At 44.6% G+C, this 21732-nt stretch overlaps 1 long non-coding RNA gene across 2 annotated transcripts; it reads left to right on the top strand.

The window, feature by feature from the left end:
* Positions 1-2683: 2683 nt before the first annotated feature.
* LOC140578522 (uncharacterized) lies at positions 2684-6484 on the top strand. Of its 2 annotated transcripts, XR_011982762.1 has the most exons (4): positions 2684-2937; positions 3554-3617; positions 3792-3845; positions 4023-6484. It is a non-coding gene; the product is annotated as an uncharacterized lncRNA (long non-coding RNA). The 2 variants fall into 2 exon arrangements; XR_011982761.1 differs by lacking the exon at positions 2684-2937 and having other exon boundaries at positions 3012-3617.
* The last annotated feature ends 15248 nt before the right edge of the window (positions 6485-21732 follow it).

Consider the following 21732-nt stretch of genomic DNA (forward strand, 5'->3'; position numbering starts at 1 on the left):
GGATTATTTTTCTAATAATTCAACGGTCCGGAGTCAATTATTCCGCTTATACTACGGTTGCCACACCTCAAGACATCGATCAGATGATATATTTCAAGGGATTCGTCCGGTTTTTCTACTTAAATCGCTATTGTGAGTAGGATTATTTCTTCCGCATCTCATCCAACGACTCTTTTGCTAGTTCCAAAACATCATTAGCTGTTGTTTTTTTGGTGTTTTCTTCGTGTTTTTCTCCCTCGAGTATGTCTAGCTGTTCTTCGCTGATCGTTTTATGTCTTTTGTTGTTGCCGGCTGCCTTTGATGTCCGCTTCCGTTTATGTTGTTTTTCATCTGGACTGTCTAATACTGCTGCAGCCCAGTTGTTTAAAGTTTCATATTCACCGTAAATATTAAAATTTACTTTCGGAAAATCGTCTGTCATGTTGTTGTTTTTGTTAGTCCTGTGTGCTGTATATATAGGTACTGTATGCTAATTTCTGTTATTACAGTTAACTATGCGAAGTGATATGGAACTGTAATGCGGTCAAGAGAGCTGCCTGGAACTACGTTCGCCGTGCGTTTCCCTGAAAATAATTGCACACCTCAGAACGTTCGTCAGCCAATCAGATTCAAGCATTCAACGGTCCCGTAGTATAAGGTGAAATAAATAAAAAGAAGCTACTGTAATTTATACCTGCACAGGTCGTGTTTTTTTTTTACTCAATTTTAACTAAATCTCTTTTTTTAAAATAAATGTTGTTTTCCCAAAAGAGAATAATTTATGTCACTGTAACATCTATTTTTCTTGTGCACTCTCTTTATATTTTAGGTTGCAAAAAGCACTGGACCAGTCACTGAAGCAATCTGTGGAGACGAGGTGGAATACCAGACTAGCAATGCTCCAATCTGTTAATGATGCTCTGAGATCTGGGAAGCTGCATGACATCCTGCTTCGCCGAAACGAGCTCCGTTACCTCAACAACATAGACTGCGAACTTCTTGAAGACATCATCCAACTCCTGAAACCTTTCGAAGAGGCTACCAGGCATCTCTCCACTGATCAGACACCTACCCTTCACCTTGTCCTCCCGACCAAGGCTACTCTACTGAGGGGTTTGTCGATCCAGGATGGAGACAGTGTGATTGTAAAAGAGGTAATACAATACATTTCTGATTTTCATTTAGTTGGTGGTCATTCAAGTAGCAAACATAAGCACAGTGCAGTGATGTTGCATGTATCATCATGCTCCTCCTCCCCTAGCTGAAAGGGAAGTTAGCCCAGGCAGTGGAGATGAAATTCAAAGTCCACCTGTACCATAAGGTAGCCACAGCTCTCTCTCCTAGCCTGAGGAGTTTCTTAAGGAAAACTCTCAATGGTCAGGAGTATGAGGAGGTCATCAACACCCTGACAGCACTCACAGAAACGGCAGGGACAGAGGAGAGAGTGAGAGGCCTTGTGGAGAGAGGGTGAATAACACTAGCATCAACAGCATTTGCAGAGCAAATGACAAAATGTATTTTCATTTATTTAGAGAGACACACACAGGTATGAGGATTACCTTATAGGTAATGTTTAATATAGGTATGTTAGACAAATGAGTATGTTAGACTACAAAGATCTGTCTTTTTTCCTGAAGGTCCACCCCCAGAGCAAGGAGCTATGGAGGTGCATAACTTCTTTACAAGTTGTGTAGAAGAGGAGGAGAGGAAGGAGGACAGTGGTGATATGGAGTCACAGGGTCGCCAGTTGGTGCTGCAATACATGAGTGACACTAAGTTGACACGTTTCCAGTCTCTTCTTGACTTCTGGCGGGAGATGTCAGGTGGGCTCGTACTAGTTGCCAAGAGGCTGCTAGCTATCCCCGCAACCAGGGGCGTCGCACCCGTGGGGGATGTGGGTGTTTTAACACCCACACTTTTCCCGGTGAGAGGGTTCAACACCCACACTTTTTCTACAGTTTTCCCGCAGTTTTTAACAAACGCCTTCGCATTCGCTCCTCCGTTTCTCTGGCCGCTCTGTGTCTACGCTCGCTTCAGCTCTCCTCTCCCCTCCCTCTCAAACATGACACCGGCTGATGATTGGCTGTTCTGCCTTAAGTCTTGCCTCTCTTGGTGTGTTAGATTTATCGGTCAGCTCGTGCAGAGGAGGCGGGAACTTATGGTTGTTATGATTATTTACATCTCCGTTTTCCAGGTACTTTCCCAGATAGCAATCGTTATTGATTCAACATTGAATTATGGTCAGAAAGTTTGTTTTGTGGTTGAAGTTACAACTTCAACTTTAAATCAACATTTTTACAACAACAACAATTTCTATGTTGAAAATGAGCCATTGAATCAATGTTGACTAAGGGTCCTGTTTTCAACATTGAAACTTTGGAATACGTTATACCCATAGCAGAGAAGCAGAATCACTTCCTTGTTTTAAAAAGCTTTTAAAAATCACATTTCACTTTATTGTAAAGTACTTTGAGTTGCATTTCATGTGTGAAAGGTGCTATATAAATAAAGCATCTTCTTTTTCTCTTTAAACAAAGCAGTTTTTCCACTGCAATGCATGCAACATATTTGGATAATTAAGCAATTAAAATGATGTGGAGAACTTTTAAAAGTCGCTCTTAAAGGGAAAACACCGACATTAAATTACCAACGGAAATTAAAGGCTTGCGCTGTGCATCCCTGTTTTTATATAGCGAACTGGGTCACACAATTTTTTGGTGCGGGGGGCGTATTATACACATAGTTTTAGATAAATCAGTTTTTTTAAATACATGAAAATAGTCTTATGTTACGTGTGTAATGTGTAATAGAAAAACATCTAAAGGTCATCTCTGGACAGAGACTGAACCGAAGAAGGAGCGCGCGGCCCCCTGTTCGGAATGTTCCATACTTTAAACCTTACCCGCCAGCGACATCGCGCATTCACGCCATCATTGTCTTTGAGGCTGCGAAGAGAGAGTGAGTTAAATTTGAAACTTACTCTTATACTGGCCGGTTCTGTGAATAAAAAAAACTGCTGTTATTGGGGCTGAGATGCTCCTCGAGCCTAGCCCGGTTGACGCGCACTTTACAGCCAGCCGGTGTCGTCAATGGCGAATCCGGTGTTCCGGGCAGTGCAGTTTCCCTAGGTTTCCCCTGTCGCGCGCTGATTTGTACACGGTTTCGCTGTTGTTTTCATGTCTTTTTACGAAGCTCTTGAGGTAAACAAGCCGTATATTTTAAAACATCACATGCCTTTTCGATGTTTTTTGTTTTTACAGATAATAAATTAAATTATTTAATTCGCTGGATAGGGATGTGAGAAATACTTGAAGTCTGCAGTGTGTCTTTCATGTAGTACAGTATAGTAGGAATGTTACTTTTCTTAGTTTCAGATAAGGTACAGTATGTTCAGATGTATTTCAGCAGAAACCTCATTAGTAAAACTATTGATGTTTGAATGAATATTGATCACAAACAGTTTCAATATTAAATCAATTAAAACAGCTGAAGACTGGCTTTAGATAATGGTTGTATCAAAGTCCTGTCAGACCCATGCCACTATCAAGCTTACCACGGTCCTTTTGTCACGCAGTATCATTAAGATGCAGAAAAGAAAGAGGCAGGAGAAGATTGACACCTTTTTCAAGAGAAATCCTGTAAGTGAAGTTGAGAGATGAAAGTTGAAAAATGTTGACATTAAACAACAGTAGCCTATTACCATTAGATGCTGTTTGCATTTATTTCATTGTATTACTTTTCAATATTCACTGAGGTTTTCTAGTGCCACAGCTGTAACTGTTTGAACCTATTACCACTGCAACCTTGTTTAGGAGAGGACGTTGCTGGAGGCATTGGTTTCAGAGGCAGCACAGGAAGGTTCACAGGTGAGCAATTAAATGAATGTTACAGTTTGTAAAAGAGGTTTATGAAGGAAGAGGGGCTGTGTGTGTGTTTGTGTCATGGGTGGTGCTTATTTCCATCTCAGGTGCACACGTGTGTATGGTGTGTTTATATCAAATTCACAAATTCATTTTAAATGTTTTGATTATGGTGTATGTGAGGATGTGGCCAGGAGTGAGGAAGACAGAGATGAAGAGGGAGTAAAAGGCAGACAAGAGGCAGACAGGCGAGAAGCAGACAGGCGAGAAGCAGACAGGCAAGCAGCAGACAGGCAAGAAGCAGACAGGCGAGAAGCAGACAGGCAAGCAGCAGACAGGCAAGCAGCAGACAGGCGAGAAGCAGAGAGACAAGAAGCAGAGAGACAAGAAGCAGAGAGACAAGAAGCAGACAGACAAGAAAAACAGAGTGAGGGGGAAGTCAGAGAGGATAAGGATGAAGATGAAATGGTAGAGAGAGGAGCAGAGAACACAGACGTGGATGTTACTCGCCATCAGTTCAGTAAACCCAATCAACCAGATCCAAAATTAATTTCTAAACAGTCCTTGCCCAAATATTCTCTGAGTTTTCAAACTCAGTGGTACCAGAAATTTCCATGGCTCCATGTGAGTCCTGATGTTGAGGGTGTATTGTGCTTTTACTGCTCCAAAGCCTTTGACTCGGGGACATCATCTCTTGCCAAGAATGCTGATTCAGCATTCATTTCATCTGGGTTTAAAAATTGGAAAAAAGCCCTTGAACGATTTACTGTGCATGAGCGATCTGATAGTCATAAGACAGCCATGACAACGCACATCTATGAAAATCGATCAGTACAGGTTCAGCTATCTAGTGTGAGTGTGAAAAAGCAAGAGGAAGCAAGGGGATGTCTTCTCAAAATCATTGGAGCTGTGCAGATGTTGGCTAGGCAGGGCTTACCTTTTAGAGGCCATGAATGTGGTGAAGGAAATTTTGAACAGGTTCTGAAGTACAAATCAGAGGATGACCCCTCTCTAACCAAGTGGTTGACATGTGGTAGAAAGGATGTATATACTTCAGCTATTGTTCAAAATGAAATCCTAACTTTGTTCAGCAGCATGATCATACGTGAAATAGTTGAAAACATCAGATCACTTCCACACCTGCAGTACTCTGTGATGATGGATGGGACACGAGATGTGTCTGGAAAAGAGCAAGAGGCGGTGTGTTTGAGATATGTTGATAAGGATTTAGTCCCTCATGAAGAATTTATTGGTCTTTATGAAGTTTCTTCGACATCTGGAGAAAATCTAGCAAAAGTAGTCATGGATGTTTTGCAGCGCCTAAACTTGCCTATCACTGGGTTGCGTGGCCAAGCATACGATGGGGCCGCAAATATGGCTGGCAAATACAATGGAGCACAGGCCATTATAAGAAAAATACAACCTCTGGCTCCCTATGTTCATTGTGCTGCACACTGTGTTAACCTAATTACACAGAGGTCCTGTACTGCCTCAATATTTATCCGTAATTCTCTGGATTGGGTCAATGAGTTGGGTGTGTTGTTTGGGCAGTCAGGGAAACTGAAGGACATATTTAAGGGAATTGCAAGGTCTGAGGGGGGTGAGGGTCCATGTCACACTATAAGACCTCTGTGTCCAACAAGGTGGACCGTTCGCACTAGTGCCATCCACACTGTGCTAAACCAGTACGAGTGCATAATCAAGGCTTTGGCTGAAATGGCAGTGAGTCAGTCTGATGCGGCTAGTAAGGCACAGGGGCTTTATGACACATTTCAGCAGGGAAATGTTGTCTTTGGTCTTCTGTGTGCTTTGGAGATCACAGAGGAGTTGGAGGTTTTGAATATGTCCCTCCAGAGCACAATTCAGACCATGGATGGGATGCTTTCAGCTGTTGCCTGTGTTAAGGAAAGTTTCAGCAAAAAGAGAAACTCAGAGAGTTTTCAGGCTCTTTACACGAAAGCAACAAGTATGTGTGAAACACTCCATCTCACTCCTATTGCCGCTCCTCGTGTCCGTATCCCACCTCAGCGCTTCACAGGTAATGCTCCTGCACATGTACATGTGTCCCCTTCTGACTACTACAGGACTGAATTCTACAAAGTTCTGGATGTTGCTGACATGCAGTTTAGAGAAAGATTTGAGCAGGAAGGAATGCAAATGTTAAGGCACCTGGAACAAATTCTATTAACTGGAAAAATACATGTTGTTGTCCAACAGTACCCAGAAATCAACCCAGACATCCTCAAAGTTCAGCTTGCATTGTTCAGAATGAAGTACAGCTTCCAGTCTAGTACTGAAGTTGTTGCAGTTCTTCAAGGAATGACCCCAGAGGTCCGTGGTCTCTTTGACCAAGTCGAAACAGTTGCCCGACTCCTCCTAGTTGTGCCTGTGTCATCAGCAGAGTCAGAAAGGAGTTTCAGCAGCCTCCGGAGGCTGAAAACATGGCTACGCAGCACGATGACCCAAACTCGCCTCAACAGTGTTGCTGTGTGCCATGTACATAAAGACAAGCTGGACAGGGTAAACAGAAAAAAGGTTGCTGAGCAGTTTGTCTCTTGTAAGGAGAGCAGAAAGAGCACTTTTGGTTCTTTTAAATGAGAGATATAGTTGGTCATATATTATTTGGTCAGTTGTTGTTGTTGTTGGTTGCATTTATATATGTACACAGTTGTTTATATTTTTGTTCTGAATATACAGTATGTTGTTTGTATGAAATGTTGTCTGTATATTTGTAGCAACAAAATAATTTCTCCCTGAGATTATTAAAGCATTTCTGATTCTAAATCTTTAGCAAGTCTAGCAAGTGTGTTCTGAGTGTGTTTTTAGTATCACTCTAGTATCACTATCACTCATTTAAATTGAAAGCTTTTTACATCTTGTATGTTAATACCTTTTGTACCCTTCTGTCATTGTATTAATCATTTTTATTGTTAACAAACAAACCACATTCATCCCCCACACTTTTGAAAAGCTTGCTACGCCCCTGCCCGCAACAAGTACTCCTTCTGAGCGTAGCTTCAGTGTTGCGGGAAGACTGATAGAGGAGAGGCGTTCTACCCTCAATCCAGAAAATGTAGATGCACTTTTGTTCCTACACAGCAACATATAACTAAGATGGACTCATTATGCAAGAGCATAATGGATGAAAATGGTTAACATGTAATAAAAAAAAAAACTATAAATGTTTATAAATGTAAACTATAAATGTATTGTTTACTCAACAATAAATTAGTAAAATGCAGCTTTATGTGCTCTTTGGGTTTATTAAACTATTGTAGACATGGTGTGAACTATGTACTGTTTTTCTTTTATTTGCTGTCTTTTATTTTCTGGAGAAAATCTGGAAGCAGGGGCTCAGCAGCTGGTCTAAAACAGGACGGGGAGCAGATAAAATCAAATTCTATGTATTACCTAAACACTAAATGAAGAAAAAAATATATGGGAGCGGTACAGGAGCGGGAGTCATTTTAAACAGGAGCGGGATGGGAGTGGGAGTCATTTTACCAGGAGCGGGATGGGACGGGATTATTTTTTAAACTTTGGTCTGGGAGTGGGACGGGACAGGATTTCTTTCTATGTGAGTGGGACGGGACAGGAGTGAAAATCCACTCCCGTGTCATCCTCTAGTTAGGGTGGCCAGACAAATTTAATAGCTGGGTTCCCGCTAATCAAGTAGTAGATGTATAAGTACGGTGGCCTGTGTTTGGTGGTGTACAGATGCACTAAAGGCAAGGATGGAGGAAAGCCGATTTTACGTCACTCTCCCAAGCAATGCTTCAATGGATGTTTTTCCACACAATACCATATCTTGCTACACAACAAAACTAGACAAGCTGATTGATCTGAATGGTAAATGGGAAGTTGGATTAGCAGAGATACAGTACCTGCATACCTGGGATTCACTGGTAGAAGAAGACACTATATTTAACGTGGCAGGGGGACCGGCAATACCACTTACACTGCAATACAAGGTAAAGGCGGGTCATTGCAGAGATATCAAAAACCTGATTAGTGAGATGAACGATGCTCTAGGAATATCAAAACTAAAACTTGACTATAGCGTTATAAAAAACAAGGTGTATATGGGTGGCCCCCGTACATGGCCTTTAAGGTTAAAGGAGGCCTTGCACGGATGCTGGGATTTGATCCCAATGTATTTCAGAAGATAGGGGAATGACCGTCAGCACCACATCCCACTGACATATGTGCTGGCTTCTATACAGTTTATGTGTATCCAGACATTGTTGAGTACTGACAGTTATGTTCCCCTTTTACGTGGTGTACATATTGCGGGGGACACAACTCGATGGTCACAATATCATACTACAGGATTCATTACGTGTCGATCAAGAATCACATTGATAATATTGCCATTGAGTTAAAGACTGACCAGAACAAGGCGATAACCTTCCGATATGGAAAAACAATTGTAGAGTTGCATTTCAGACCTGCTAGGCAGTATTACCCACAATAATGTATTGCGTATTATAAATTACATGATCGCAAGTGGACATGTCGCTAGATGACCGTCTTGTGAGCCAGTCTAGCAACACGTACCCTTACAGAGCGATGATAGAGTGTCTGCTTAGTTATAAAAGTGGCACGCTCTCCAGACAACTCACCTGTGGACTGTTTTACAAAGACAGTGCGGGGTCTATGGACGAAACAGATCCAGAAGGAGATAATAAAGCACTAGAGAAAAGAGCAGCATTTTCATCAATAAGTGTGGTTTTCGATTTGTTGGGACCTATACATTCTGACATATTTTTCCAGGATAGATTAATCCTAAATGGTGTTGATGTTAAAATTAAAATGGTTCAAAACAAAGATGAGTTTTGTCTCATGAGCGAAGATGCTGAACTATACACCCTAAAAATAGTGTCAGCCTCTCTCTATGTTAAAAAGGTTACTGTGTCAACAGCCGTCAAATAGGGTCATGCAAGTGCTCTGCTAGCTGCAAACGCAAAGTACCTGTCCTGGATTCCTAAGGGGAGCAGAGCGACGGGGACCGGGGACATGACGGCTCCTGGGGAGACAAAAAGAACACCACGGGGAACAACACGGACACACAGAACTGGCACAAGGACACCAACTCAGACAACAGATGACACACCACAGGGAACGCAGACACACACAGGGGCACCAAAAAAGAAAACATGGGACCTGGGGACACTACAAGTGACGAAGGGACCATACCAGGGGGCACACCTATAGGAGGCACATAGGGATGAACAGGGGGCGTGGGCACAAATTGGCGGGAAGGACACACATGGGGCACAAAGGAACCGAAAGGGGACAAAGGCACAGAAGGATGGGGAGAAAACACGGGGGCCACAAAGGGACTAGAGGGCACAAAGGGACCAGAGGGGAGCAAAGGCACGGAGGCACACGGAAGAGACACAGGGGGCACAAAGGGACCAACCAAAGATGAAGGCACTGAGGGACGAAGGGGAAACATGGAGGGCATGAAGGGACCAGAGGGGAGCAATGGCATGGAGGGACGAGGAGCAAACATGGAGGGCACAAAGGAACTTGAAGTGAACGGCGGTGACACAGGACGGGGAGTAAACACAGGGGCCAAAGGGTCCAAGGGCAGGGGGCAACAGGGAGCAGAGGGGACCTTCGGGGGACGGGAAGCAGGGCATGCTGGGGCAGCAGGTCTCTGTGGGGCTGGAACAGGGGCTGAGGGTGGCGAGGAAGGAGCCGAAGGGAGAGCCGCAGGCAAGGAGCCTGCAGGCCGTAAAGGGGACGCCGGCGGTCGGGCCGTGGCCGGCGGACAAGGTGTCCTGGGCGAGGCCGGGGCCAATCGCCTAGCCGGAGCCTGGGAAAGGAAGGGGGACTCCCCGACGTCTACCCCGACGTCGGTGCCCCCTCCCTTTCTGGGAGACCGAGAGGCGGCAACCCGGCCGTGAACCGCTGTGCTGGAGTGCCGGCGGTAGGGGTGACCCCCTGGAGGGGTCCATGGGCAATGTCAGGGTGATCCCCGAGGTGTCCCACTACAACTCCCCCTCTGACTCCATTGTGGAGGAAGGAGCAGGGGTCAGGTCTTCAGGGACCACCTCGGGGACTGAGGCCGAGGGAGCCGGGACCGGAGGGACTGGACCCTCGTGGGTCGGCATGGGTGGAGCCAGTGCTTGGACCTCAGGCGTGGGTGGAGCCCGAGCCGGCGCAGCTGCGGGCGGAGCCGGGACCAGCTCCTCAGAAGGGGGCACCATAGCAGGAGCCATGGGACCTGGAACCGCGGATGACACTGCAGGGACCGTGGGGAGCTGAGTGGGGAGCTCAGGAGCCACGGGGGACGCCGCAGGGGCCACTGGAGCCGCAGGGAGCTGGTCAGGGAGCTCGGGAGTTGTGGGGAGCTGAGCGGGGAGTTTGGGAGCCGCGCGGAGCTCAGGGGGCTGCACAGGGGACTGGGTTGTAACAGCAGGGGCCTTGGACGCTGCGGCAGCAGCAGGGGCCTCGGGGGACGCCACAGGAGTCACAGGGAGCCGAGCGGGGAGCTCAGGAGTCACAGGGAGCCAAGAGGGGAGCTCAGGAGTCACGGGGAGCCGAGCGGGGAGCTCAGGAGTCACGGGGAGCCGAGCGGGGAGCTCAGGAGTCACGGGGACCTCTCGGGGCTGCACAGGGGACTGGGCAGGAGGTACAGCAGCAGGGGGCACCAACTACGGGCCAGCAGGGGGTGCCAACTCAAGTACCTCAGGGGGTAGTGCAGCTGGAACTGGAGGCACAGGAACCTCAGGGATGAGAACAGAGACCTCGGGGGCGCTGCAGGCGCCACAGGAATCTCGAGGGGCGCTGCCGGCACCACAGGAACCTTGGGGGGTGCTGCAGCAACCGCTGACTCCGGGCCAACAGGGGGCGCTGCAGGAGCAGAAGGCACAGGAAACAATGGGTGCGCAGTCGCAGACACGGGAACCTCTGGGGTTTCAGCGGGAACAGCCAGCACGCTGTAGTCGCTGCAGGCACCTCGGGGGCGAAAGCAGGAACCTCGGGGGCAAAAGCAGGAACCACAGGTACCATGGGGTCCTGAGCAGGGGGGTGCACCTCAGGTGCGGGCACAGTATCCCCTGCTGTGGGGGCCTGCTCCGCTCTCAAGCAGAGCAGCCTCTTCAGGGTCTCCTCTGCTCTTTCTAGCTGCTGGGATGGGGACACAGGGGTGACCGCAGCAAACTCCTCCCGCAGCTGCTCCAGGAGCATGGCAGCCCCTGGGGAGTCTCGCACTGCTGGCTCCCCCATGATCCACCAGTACAGACCTGGAGGGTGAAAAACCGTCTGGCCAGGGTCTCAGGTGTGGATGATGGCAAAGCTGCAGGCGGGAGAGCCTCGGGTGCAGGGACCACGGGGGTTGGAGCTGATACTCTCTTCTTAGGGAACTTGGGGACCCGGGGAATTCCCTCCTCTATAGCCCTGGCACCCTTCTGGGCCAAACGTGTGCCCACAAAGGCATGGGCTGTGGGGACTGGGGCGAGGGAAACAGAGCCTACCTCTGGAACAAGTTGGAGGAGGGGCTTCTCTGGAGCCGGTGCAGCAGGATCAGGCTCCTTGGGAGCCAGCCGGCTGGGACTGGAGGGTGGCGACCCGGGCGCGACGAACACAGTGGGGTTGAGTACTGTAGGGTATGTCCCTTTAAGGGCCATGGGGAAGCAAGCAGGATCTGCCGGCAGAAGGGAATCCCCAAAGGGATCCGCCCCTCTGCGTTTCTTCTGCTTTTTCTTGATCCCTACCATTTTTGTCGGAGTCGGGGCTGAGCCAGCTGGTAAGGCGGGAAATAAGCGAGAGTCCAAGGCGACTCTGCTCATTCTGCTCCGTAGCTTGCGCAACGTGTGCAGTACCTCCTCCGCGAGGTGCGGACCCGTAGACGGGGTGATCGCCTACAGGGTCTCCCGAGCGTTGGAAGCCAGGGCATAAGCCGCGGGGTCCTCCTGGACCTCGGGCTGTCTTAGTCAATAAAGTACCTCGTCTGCGAGGTTGAGGTATTCCGCTTCGTTTAATCGAGGCGTCTTGTTTGTGAGTCCGGTCAGTCTGTCCTGCACAGTGACGAAGCGCAGAAAAGGTGCAGGAAGCCAAAGTCGGGGTGAACACAGGGTTTAACACTAGAAGCGCCGAGCGCTGGTCATTTGACCGCTACGACCAAAAAAAAAAAAAAAACTTTGCACTCGCTCAAACTCCAGGGCCCTCCTTTCATGACTTTTCCTAGAATTGTGTGTTGTATCACCCAACACCCTTAAATTTTCAAAATCGCACTGGTACAAGCTAGTTTAAAGCTATTTTGCTCATACTTGTGCAAAATTGCGGGTAGCGGCGCATTTGGTCATACTATTTCCTGCTTCCAAAGCTGCCATTCTCTTCTCTTTCAGCAGATGGCGCAAGGATCATCTATACACATGTTTTGTGTGTGTGTGCAAATGATTACTACGATCATGTCATGACATGCCAATATTATACAGAAGCAATGGTAAATGCTAACATTTTGAAAAGTGGATAATTAATATACACATTTATGTTTCACGCCCATGTACATAACTAATATTATTCTGATAGTTTGTGTGTAGACTATGGTAAGCTCAGTATCCGATCATTCGTTTTCCTGTATGCACCAAAAATTTAAAACAGGGCTGATTTCAGCATAAATTTTTGAGGATACCCTGACATGCTCTTACTTTTCTGTATATTTCAGCAACACATTTTGTAAAAACTGATTTTTAAAACATGCTAGAATAATGTAAAAAATCACAAATTGGTCAATAGCCAGGATACTTTGGAACACAGACACAAGTGGCACAAGTGTTGGCTATATAAATGTATTAAAGTCATTAACAAATTCCTTTCAGTTTAATAAATAGAGAGCTATTAATTATTTCTTATTGGCACATCAATTGCGAGTCGCGCTTGAGGGCGTGTCGATCGGTAGAACGCGATCAAGAAACGTATAAGCTGACTATTTTAATTATTTCATATAAAAGCGGACATTTGTGTTTGTTGAGAGCGGGTATATTTAAAAAAAGACACAATAAGGTTTGTAATGATATTTTCCTTAAGTGTGTCTGACTTAAACAAGCAGAGTTATTTATGTTGTCGCGCACTTCAGAAAATCTGCCTTCAGAGAGAGAGCAAAAATAAAGTAGCATGTTGTGACTTATTGTATTTGTGAGATGTTATTTTTAAATTTATTTATTTATTTTACGCATTTTTAAGTGGACAGATAAAAAATTCCGACTATGATTTTCGAGCATGTGCAACAAGTACTGACAGAAATATTGATGTTAGTTTCACGCATTCAAAAACATTTGAGGGGGGGTGGAGGAGGGAGAAAAAAAAAAAAACATTTTCTAAGTCATTTCTAATATCTAACTAACATTTTCTAACATCATTTGAGGGCAATTGGCAGGTGATAATGGGCAGGTGATAATGACAGCATGGGCGGAGCTATTGAATAACAGACGAGAAATGCTCCCATGTACACAGGCACAGTCTGAAAGATTTTCCACCAAGGTGCTGAAGGCTGGAAAAGTCACACTAACAATACACCAGGCAAAACCAAAGAAAAATGTATGCTTTTCCTGAAACTCCTTTTCCCCGTCTGCGAGAAGGAGACAGTGTCAAATTGGCAGATGTTCAGGGAACAAAACTTGTTACATCTGCCAGAAATGTAAGAGATTTGTCTATGGCAAATGCTCCAAGAATGCACCTCCTTGAGCAAAATTTACTATTTTGAAGGGAACTTGACTGGAGTTAGTCAGCAAATCAAGCTGCAAGAAAGTACTTCTCCACTGTATCAAGTCGGCAGATAGTCAGGGAACAAAACTTATGACATCTGCCAGAAATGTAAGCCAAATAAAAAATAAGCCTTTGAAAGACGATAAAGCCACTTGTAAAACATCAGCCTACGTTGAAGGGAACTTCTGCATTCCTGAGTCATTCAAATTAACAATAGACTGTGTCACTCTGTTGAGTGGGGGTTGGGAGGTGTTACACGTCGGCTATTCGGCAGACTAGGTGTTGAGCCTTGATTGTACTTTTCCCGTCCATGAGTGCCACAAGGGCACCAACTGCGCATGCACGGGGAAGCCAAAATGTTACCTTATGTACAGTTTTAAAATTCGAATTAAGGAAAATATTAAGGAAGTATAAACTAAAAAAAAAATACTGTGTTTTACACAGTCTTCACTTTCTTCAGTAGGAAACAATCGGACGTTCACAAACAGCTGTTTATTAGTAAATTCACCACGCAAATGTCACAAGCAATGTAGCCTACTGAAATTTTTGGTCCCGTTTTCCTTGAGCAGCCACACACACCACTTTCCTGCTTTCCACACCAAACTTATGCTTGGAATGCTGCCTCGTTAGGAGGGGGTTGGGATCACACCTAGGCTGCTGTTCTGGGCTGTCGGTCGAATGTCTCTCCAGACGAAATGGAAACACAAAACGGCGAGGCGGAGGCACAACACTCCCTGCTTGGGCAGGCCGTGCAAAGGTGTAACTGCATCTAGACACACAGGATATTTATTTTCTGACGAATTTACTGTAAATACACACTCCATACAGCTGTTGATTTACAAAAAAAGAGGTTTTGTGTTTTTCGTGCTGTGATTCACTTGGTAAAAATACAGATCCTGCGCTGTTTACTGTAAAAGCCTACACTTCCACACGGCTTTTGACAAAAATCCATCGCAGCATACATCGTTTTTATAAAATGCAATGCATATTAATTCATTAACAATGTGCGCCTACATTTTTTGTTTACATTGTGGAATTAGTTTCAGCTAAGACTCATAATATAGATGGTGGAAGGCTACTCGTTATGTGAATTGGTTTCGGCTAAATCATTCAAACTAACAATAGACTGCGTCACTCTGTTGAGAGGGGGTTGGGAGGTGTTAGATGTTGGATATTTCGCAGGCTAGGTGTTGAGCCTTGATTGTACTTTCCGCGTCCGTGATTATGACGCTATGCTGCGAGCGCACCAACTACCCATGCACTGGGAAACCTGTTAGCTTATGTACTGTTTTAAAAAATCGAAAACCGTATGAATGTATAAACCAAAAAAAGAATTACTATGTTTTACATATTCTCTGAGGTCTTCAATGGAAAACAATCAGTTATCAATCACAAGCAACTGTTAGGAAATTCATTACGCAAATGTCTCAAGCAACGCAGTTACTGAATATTTTTGAATGCGTGAACTAACGTCAATATGTCAGTCAGTGCTTGTTGCAAAAATACATAAATAAAATCTCACAACACAATAAATCACAACACGCTGAAATTTTTGATCCTGTTCTCATCGAGCGGCCGCACGCACCACTTTTTTGCTTTCCGCGCTTTTAATGTTTTAATGTTTAATGTTAATGCTTTAACGTTGTCAGTATGAACGAACGAACCGATGTAGTTTTCTCATACCGTCAAATAGAGTGCAAAGCCTTCATATATTATAGATCATATAGATTATTCAGTATAATGCCTAAATAAATTTCTTCATCCAATTTCCTCAAAGTTCTCTGAAGTGGGTGAATCTGAATACAAAAGAAAGTTCTGACAAACCTTCACATTATCAAAGGACATAAAATAAAGACTAAAAACAAATACTATGAAACTAGACTTTTTCAGATTATTTTCTCATTCGACTCGGAGACTATCAACATAGAAATGAATGACTCACTGGCCGAACGCACCCTGATCTTATAACCAAATTATTTTCTTAGTGCAAGAGGCGCCATCTAGCGATCATTATGTGTCAGTAACAGTGTCCCTGTCTGAAGACTTAGCGGTCATTTGACCGCCCAACCGCGCTTTAAGTAGGTCAAACCAGTGCGGCGCTTCTAGTGTTAACCAGTTATCAATCCAAGTCGCTACAGTTCCTAAAATACCTGTCGCTTTGAGTTTAAGTGAGAGCCTCTTGTGGGGAACAACATCAAAAGCCTTTTGGAAATCTAAGTAGATGACATCATAGGCCTTCTTATCATCAACTTCCTGAGTAGCTTCCTCAAAGAACTCCAACAGATTTGTTAAACAGGATCTACCTCTCCTAAATCCATGCTGGCTATCCCTCAAAATGTTATTTGAGTCCAGGTAATCTACCATTTTCTCTTTGATTATAGCCTCCATAACTTTACCAGTTATACAAGTTAGACTGATTGGCCTATAGTTTGACAAATTACTTCTATCACCTTTTTTGAAAATGGGCGTTATGTTGGCATGCTTCCAATCAGAAGGTACCACACCTTCAGATAAGGATTTTTGAAACAGTAATGTTAAGGGTCGGCAAATAATATCCCTCATCTCTTTTAACACTATAGGTAAGATGCCATCAGGGCCCTGTGATTTATTTATTTTGAGCTTAGCTAGGCTTTGCAAAACATCAGCTTCAGTTATATATATATTAGTTATAGACGATGTTGGATTAGTAATAAGAACTGGTAAGTTACTAGTGTCCTCGACAGTGAATACCCGTGCAAAACTATCATTGAACTCATTTACTATGTCAATGTCGTTTTCAATTATAAGACCCTTACTATCCTGCAGATTAGTAATTTCAGCTTTTAGAGCTCTTTTAGAGTTAAAATACTGGAAGAAACTTTTAACGTCATCCTTAGCCTCCAATGCGATCTTCCTTTCGACATTCCTTTTAGCTCGTCTAATGTCATTTTTTAATTCAGCCTGTAGATTTAGATACTCTTGCTTTATTATGTCATCATCAGTTATTTTCCATCTCTGGAACAAAGCCCTTTTCCTCCTTACTTTATACTTTATGTCCCTATTAAACCACCTAGGTTGCAATTTCCTAGATTTATTCTTGCTAGAAACAGGTATGAAGTCCTCTTGTACTTGCAATAATGTGCTTTTAAAAAATTCCCATGCCTCTTCAACAGTTTTGTTATTTAACTCCATCCAGTTCACAGTTTCTAGTTTTAATCTCATACAATTGAAGTTAGCCTTCCTAACATTATATATTTTTGATTTGGACTTTGCTCTTCGGGCACTAAACTTAACCTCAAATTTAACCATGTTATGATCGCTACTGTCAAGTGGTTCTAAAACGTCTAATTTACCAATCCTGTCCTGGTTATTAGAGAAAAGAAGATCAAGAATGGCATCTCCCCTGGTAGGGGTGTTAACAAACTGAGTTAAAAAACAATCCTGTACTAATTCCACCATCTCAAGTTCATTTTCAGAAGAGCCAGCAACAATGTCCCACTGCATCCCCGGTAGATTAAAATCACCCATAACTACCACATCATTTTTATTGCTCATAATCCTAATATCACTGTATAACAATCTGCTTTCCTCAGCAGCTACATTGGGTGCTCTGTAACAAACACCGACAATTAGGCTATTTGAGTTTGTAGCATCTAATTTTACCCATATAGTTTCCGTACTTTTACTTATATCAGTAAGCTCCCTTGCCTGCAAGTTTTCCTTTACATATACTGCAACACCACCTCCCTTCTTACCTATACGGTCTTTACGGAACAACGTGTAACCATCCATATTATATTCTTGTCCATCCTTATCACTCAACCACATTTCAGTTATTGCTATAATATCATAAGAGTCCGATGAGATAAGAGCCTCTAAATCATGAATTTTATTCCTAATACTCCTGGCATTTAAATACAGACAACAAAGGGTAGGCCTATTACAGTGCCTACTTATATGATTTTTTTGGGCTTTCCGTTTCCCCCCAGTTACATACTTAACTAACCTCCCTGCCCCCCCAGTCCCTAGTTTAAACATTCCTCAACTACTCTACAAATACGCCTTCCCAGTACACTGGTTCCCCTCCAGTTCAGATGCAACCCATCCGGCTTGAACAGGTCCCACCTGTTCCAGAAGGTCCTCCAGTGCCCCATAAACCTAAACCCCTCTTTCCTACACCATCCTTTTAGCCACGCATTTAATCTCCTTATCTCAGCTAACTTAGCCTCACTTGCGCGTGGCACGGGGAGTATTTCAGAAAATACCACCATGGACGTTCTGCTTCTAAGCTTATTGGCGACTTCTATAAATTTATCCTGCAGAACAGCCCTTCTACCCTTGCCTATGTCGTTGGTGCCAACATGCACCACGACAACTGGATCCACTCCAGCTGGGGCCAAAAGCTTGTCCACACGATCTGGAAGGTCTCCTACCTGGGCACCAGGCAGGCAAGACACCGTATGGGACCCTCTATCACGCGTGCACACATAACTGTCTACTCCCCTAATAATTGAATCCCCCACTACCACAACCTCCCTCTTTCTGGGGGGAGGGGGCTCCTCAGTGCCCAAGGGCCCACCTGCTTCCCCAGTCCCTTCCGGCTCTAAAGCTGGAAGTACCTGAAACCTGTTAGACACAGACACCTCAGGTGATGCCGCCTCTGTAACGTGTGTACGCCTTTTCCTGCGTCTACGACCTACGGTCACCCAGCTCTCTCGACCTCTCTGCTCTTCATTCTCCCTCCCCCCCATTAGTGGCGTACACACCATCTCCCTAAACGGCGTATCAACTAGCTCATCTAACTCACTGTTGCATTGGATGCGAGCCAGTTGCTCCTCAAGGTCGCGAACCTTGACCATGAGTGAGTCCACTAGCTTACATCGCTCGCAGATGAAGTCCGACTGGACACTAACGTCCAGAAGGGCAAACATCTTGCAAACGCAACACTGAGCCGGCCCCATAATTAACTAACTCACTATGACCCCGTACTCCCAGCCCAGTAAATTTATATAGTGTATTTAACTATAAAGATTAATTTGCGTAACAATAAATGCAGTAACGTGCGGAGTACACTAAAATAAGTTATTACTTGTGTTAAAACGGAACTTAATTATTATTTTATTTAAAATTTTAAACCTGATAAATTTACTACTACTTACCAGAAGAACTTCTGCCTGAACCAAGTATGAACTAAAAACAAGGCGAAATCGAAGTTGCTCTTGGGAGGTCGAAAAACCACAAAAACCCCCTCACAGCAGGCTACTGCCGGAGCGGGAAAAAAGTGGAAAATGTCCTCCCGGCCCCGACTGGCGACCGAGCAAAGCTCAGGAGCAACTCTCCTTTTCCGGCGCTGGGTAGCGATACCGATGTTAGATATTATTAGTTATTATCGCCCCGCGGGTGTTTGTTACGGAGTTTAAACGCGGACAGAAAAACGCCGCTCACGCGACACCCGCAGATCTCTGTCGGTAATAATCGCGCTGTTAATTAACAGACAGGACAGACAAGCACTCACGCTGACCGAAATAAGAACAATAAATAGAAATAAACAGCCACCCACGTAAACAGGTAAAGCACACAAACACTCAAAACACTCCAAAAAACAATCCCAAACAATCGCTGCAGCTCAACACCACTCTCTCGCAGCAATCCCAGCAATCCTCGCAGCAATTATGAATGTATAAACCAAAAAAAGAATTATTATGTTTTACATATTCACTGAGGTCTTCAATGGAAAACAATCAGTTATCAATCACAAGCAACTGTTTATTAGGAAATTCATTACGCAAATGTCTCAAGCAACGCAGTTACTGAATATTTTTGAATGCGTGAATATCTCAGTCAGTGCTTGTTGCAAAAATACATAAATAAAATCTCACAAGTAACACAATAAATCACAACACGCTGAAATTTTTGATCCTGTTCTCATCGAGCGGCCGCACGCACCACTTTCTTGCTTTCCGCGCTGTTTTAATGTTTTTTAATGTTTAATGTTAATGCTTTAACGTTGTCAGTATGAACGAACGAACGAATCGATGTAATTTTCTCATACCGTCAAATAGAGTGCAAAGCCTTCATATATTATAGATCATATAGATTATTCAGTATAATGCCTAAATAAAGTTCTTCATCCAATTTCCTCAAAGTTCTCTGAAATGGGTGAATCTGAATACAAAAGAAAGTTCTGACAAACCTTCACATTATCCAAGACATAAAATAAAGACTAAAAACAAATACTATGAAACTAGTCTTTTTCAGATTATTTTCTCATTCGACTCGGAGACTATCAACATAGAAATGAATGACTCACTGGCCAAACGCACCCTGATCTTATAACCAAATTATTTTCTTAGTGCAAGAGGCGCCATCTAGCGATCATTATGTGTCAGTAACAGTGTCCCTGTCTAAAGACTTAGCGGTCATTTGACCGCCCAACCGCACTTTAAGTAGGTCAAACCAGTGCGTCGCTTCGAGTGTTAATAAGAGCAGCAACACAAGGAGCAGGCAACACACGGGATGTCATTACAACAACAACAACAAATTTATTTTTGTATAGCGCATTATCACAACATTACATTGTCCCAAAGCGCTTTACAGCATCCCCACCCAAAGCCCCCAGTGAGTAAGCCATAGGCGACAGTGGCAAGGAAAAACTCCCTAGAAGGAAGAAACCTTGGGAGGGACCAGACTCAAAGGGGGAGCCCATCCTCCAGGGGCCGGCAGGGAGAGTCAAATACAGTGTAGTCTGAAACACAAACGCAGAGTAGGGGGGAGATGACAAGCCGGTGCCAACACTTCCTCCAATCGCCAGGCAGCCAGAAGGCAGGGAGCGGGTCGTACAAGGAAGATGACACTGGCAGAACGGCGAGCTGGATGCACGGTCGTCATTGGCAGTGGCGACGTCACATGTTGCAGGGTGTGCTGGACATCTTGATAGATTGAAGGCTCCAGGTAGCACCACCCAGGAGAAGGTGGTGGAAATAAATGCAATTAGTCAAAGTAAGGGAGACTATAGGCAGTGCTAAAAGTTAGATGAGTGCAATATGAAGTGCAATGCTCCGGCAGATATGGCTATGGCAGCATAAGTAGGAGGGAGAGGCAGGTGGGAATGCAGGCATGGGGAGTCCCTGAAATGTCAGCACTCCAATCCCACAAGCAATTGTGAAGCTAGAGTGACAGCACTGTCAATTCAGTTTATCCAAAGCCAATGGCACCGATCCCCACCCAGCTCTACACCTCACACTATAGGTTTAACTGGGAGTGAGAAGCTAGCTAGAACTAGTGTCCCTATAAGCTAAACTAAAAAGGTGTGTTTTTAGTCTAGACTTGAACATTGAAAGTGAGCCTGAAACCCGCACATCCGGTGGAAGACCGTTCCACAGCTGAGGAGCTCTATAGGAGAAAGCTCTGCAGCCTGCCGTAGATCTTTCTACCCTAGGTACTAACAGATATCCCGCACCTTGAGATCGAAGCAAGCGTGGGGGATTGTATGTGGTCAGCAGATTATTAAGGTAGTCTGGTGCAAGGCCATTCAGTGCTTTATAGGTTAACAGCAGTATTACAATGACCAGACTGGGGAAACAAACGGAAACGTGGACTAAATAGAATGAACTAATGACAACGATCGGGAGGGGGCATGGCACACGAGAGGAGCGGACGATCGGGGCATGACAGTACCCGATTGAAAGAGTCTGTATGAAAATATTTAGCCTGCCAGCCGGGAACCATGTCTGCGCACAAGAAAATTTATTTCTAGGACAGCTGTCTAAAACCGTTGTCATGGGGTCGTACAACCAAAACCCTTTCAACTTTACAATGCAGAATTTGTTGCTCTTTATGTCAACAGACAGCAGTTTCACGCTAAACCATTTCAACTGGATTTTAACTGGGGCAACATATGGCCCTGGCCACGGGGAGACACTTGAAAAATGACCCTTTCACCATTGACAGAAACGAGTACATAAACAGCTACAGTTTGTATACGTTTAACTTGTCACCAGGGGGGTATTCCAGAAAGCAGGTTATGTGACATACCCGGGTAAGTTTAAGGGTAAGTTAGTGGATAACCTCAACTTTCGGTTCCAAAAACGGAGGTTAACTTTCTGGGTATGTACGTAACCATAGCAGCTTACTCTCTGAAGATAACCTGCTACTGAGCAGGTTATGTTCCAGGGTCAGTTTGTTGCAGAAGGTTACT

Source organism: Paramormyrops kingsleyae, chromosome 15, assembly GCF_048594095.1.
Source record: "Paramormyrops kingsleyae isolate MSU_618 chromosome 15, PKINGS_0.4, whole genome shotgun sequence".
NCBI classification, from domain to species: Eukaryota; Metazoa; Chordata; class Actinopteri; order Osteoglossiformes; family Mormyridae; genus Paramormyrops; species Paramormyrops kingsleyae.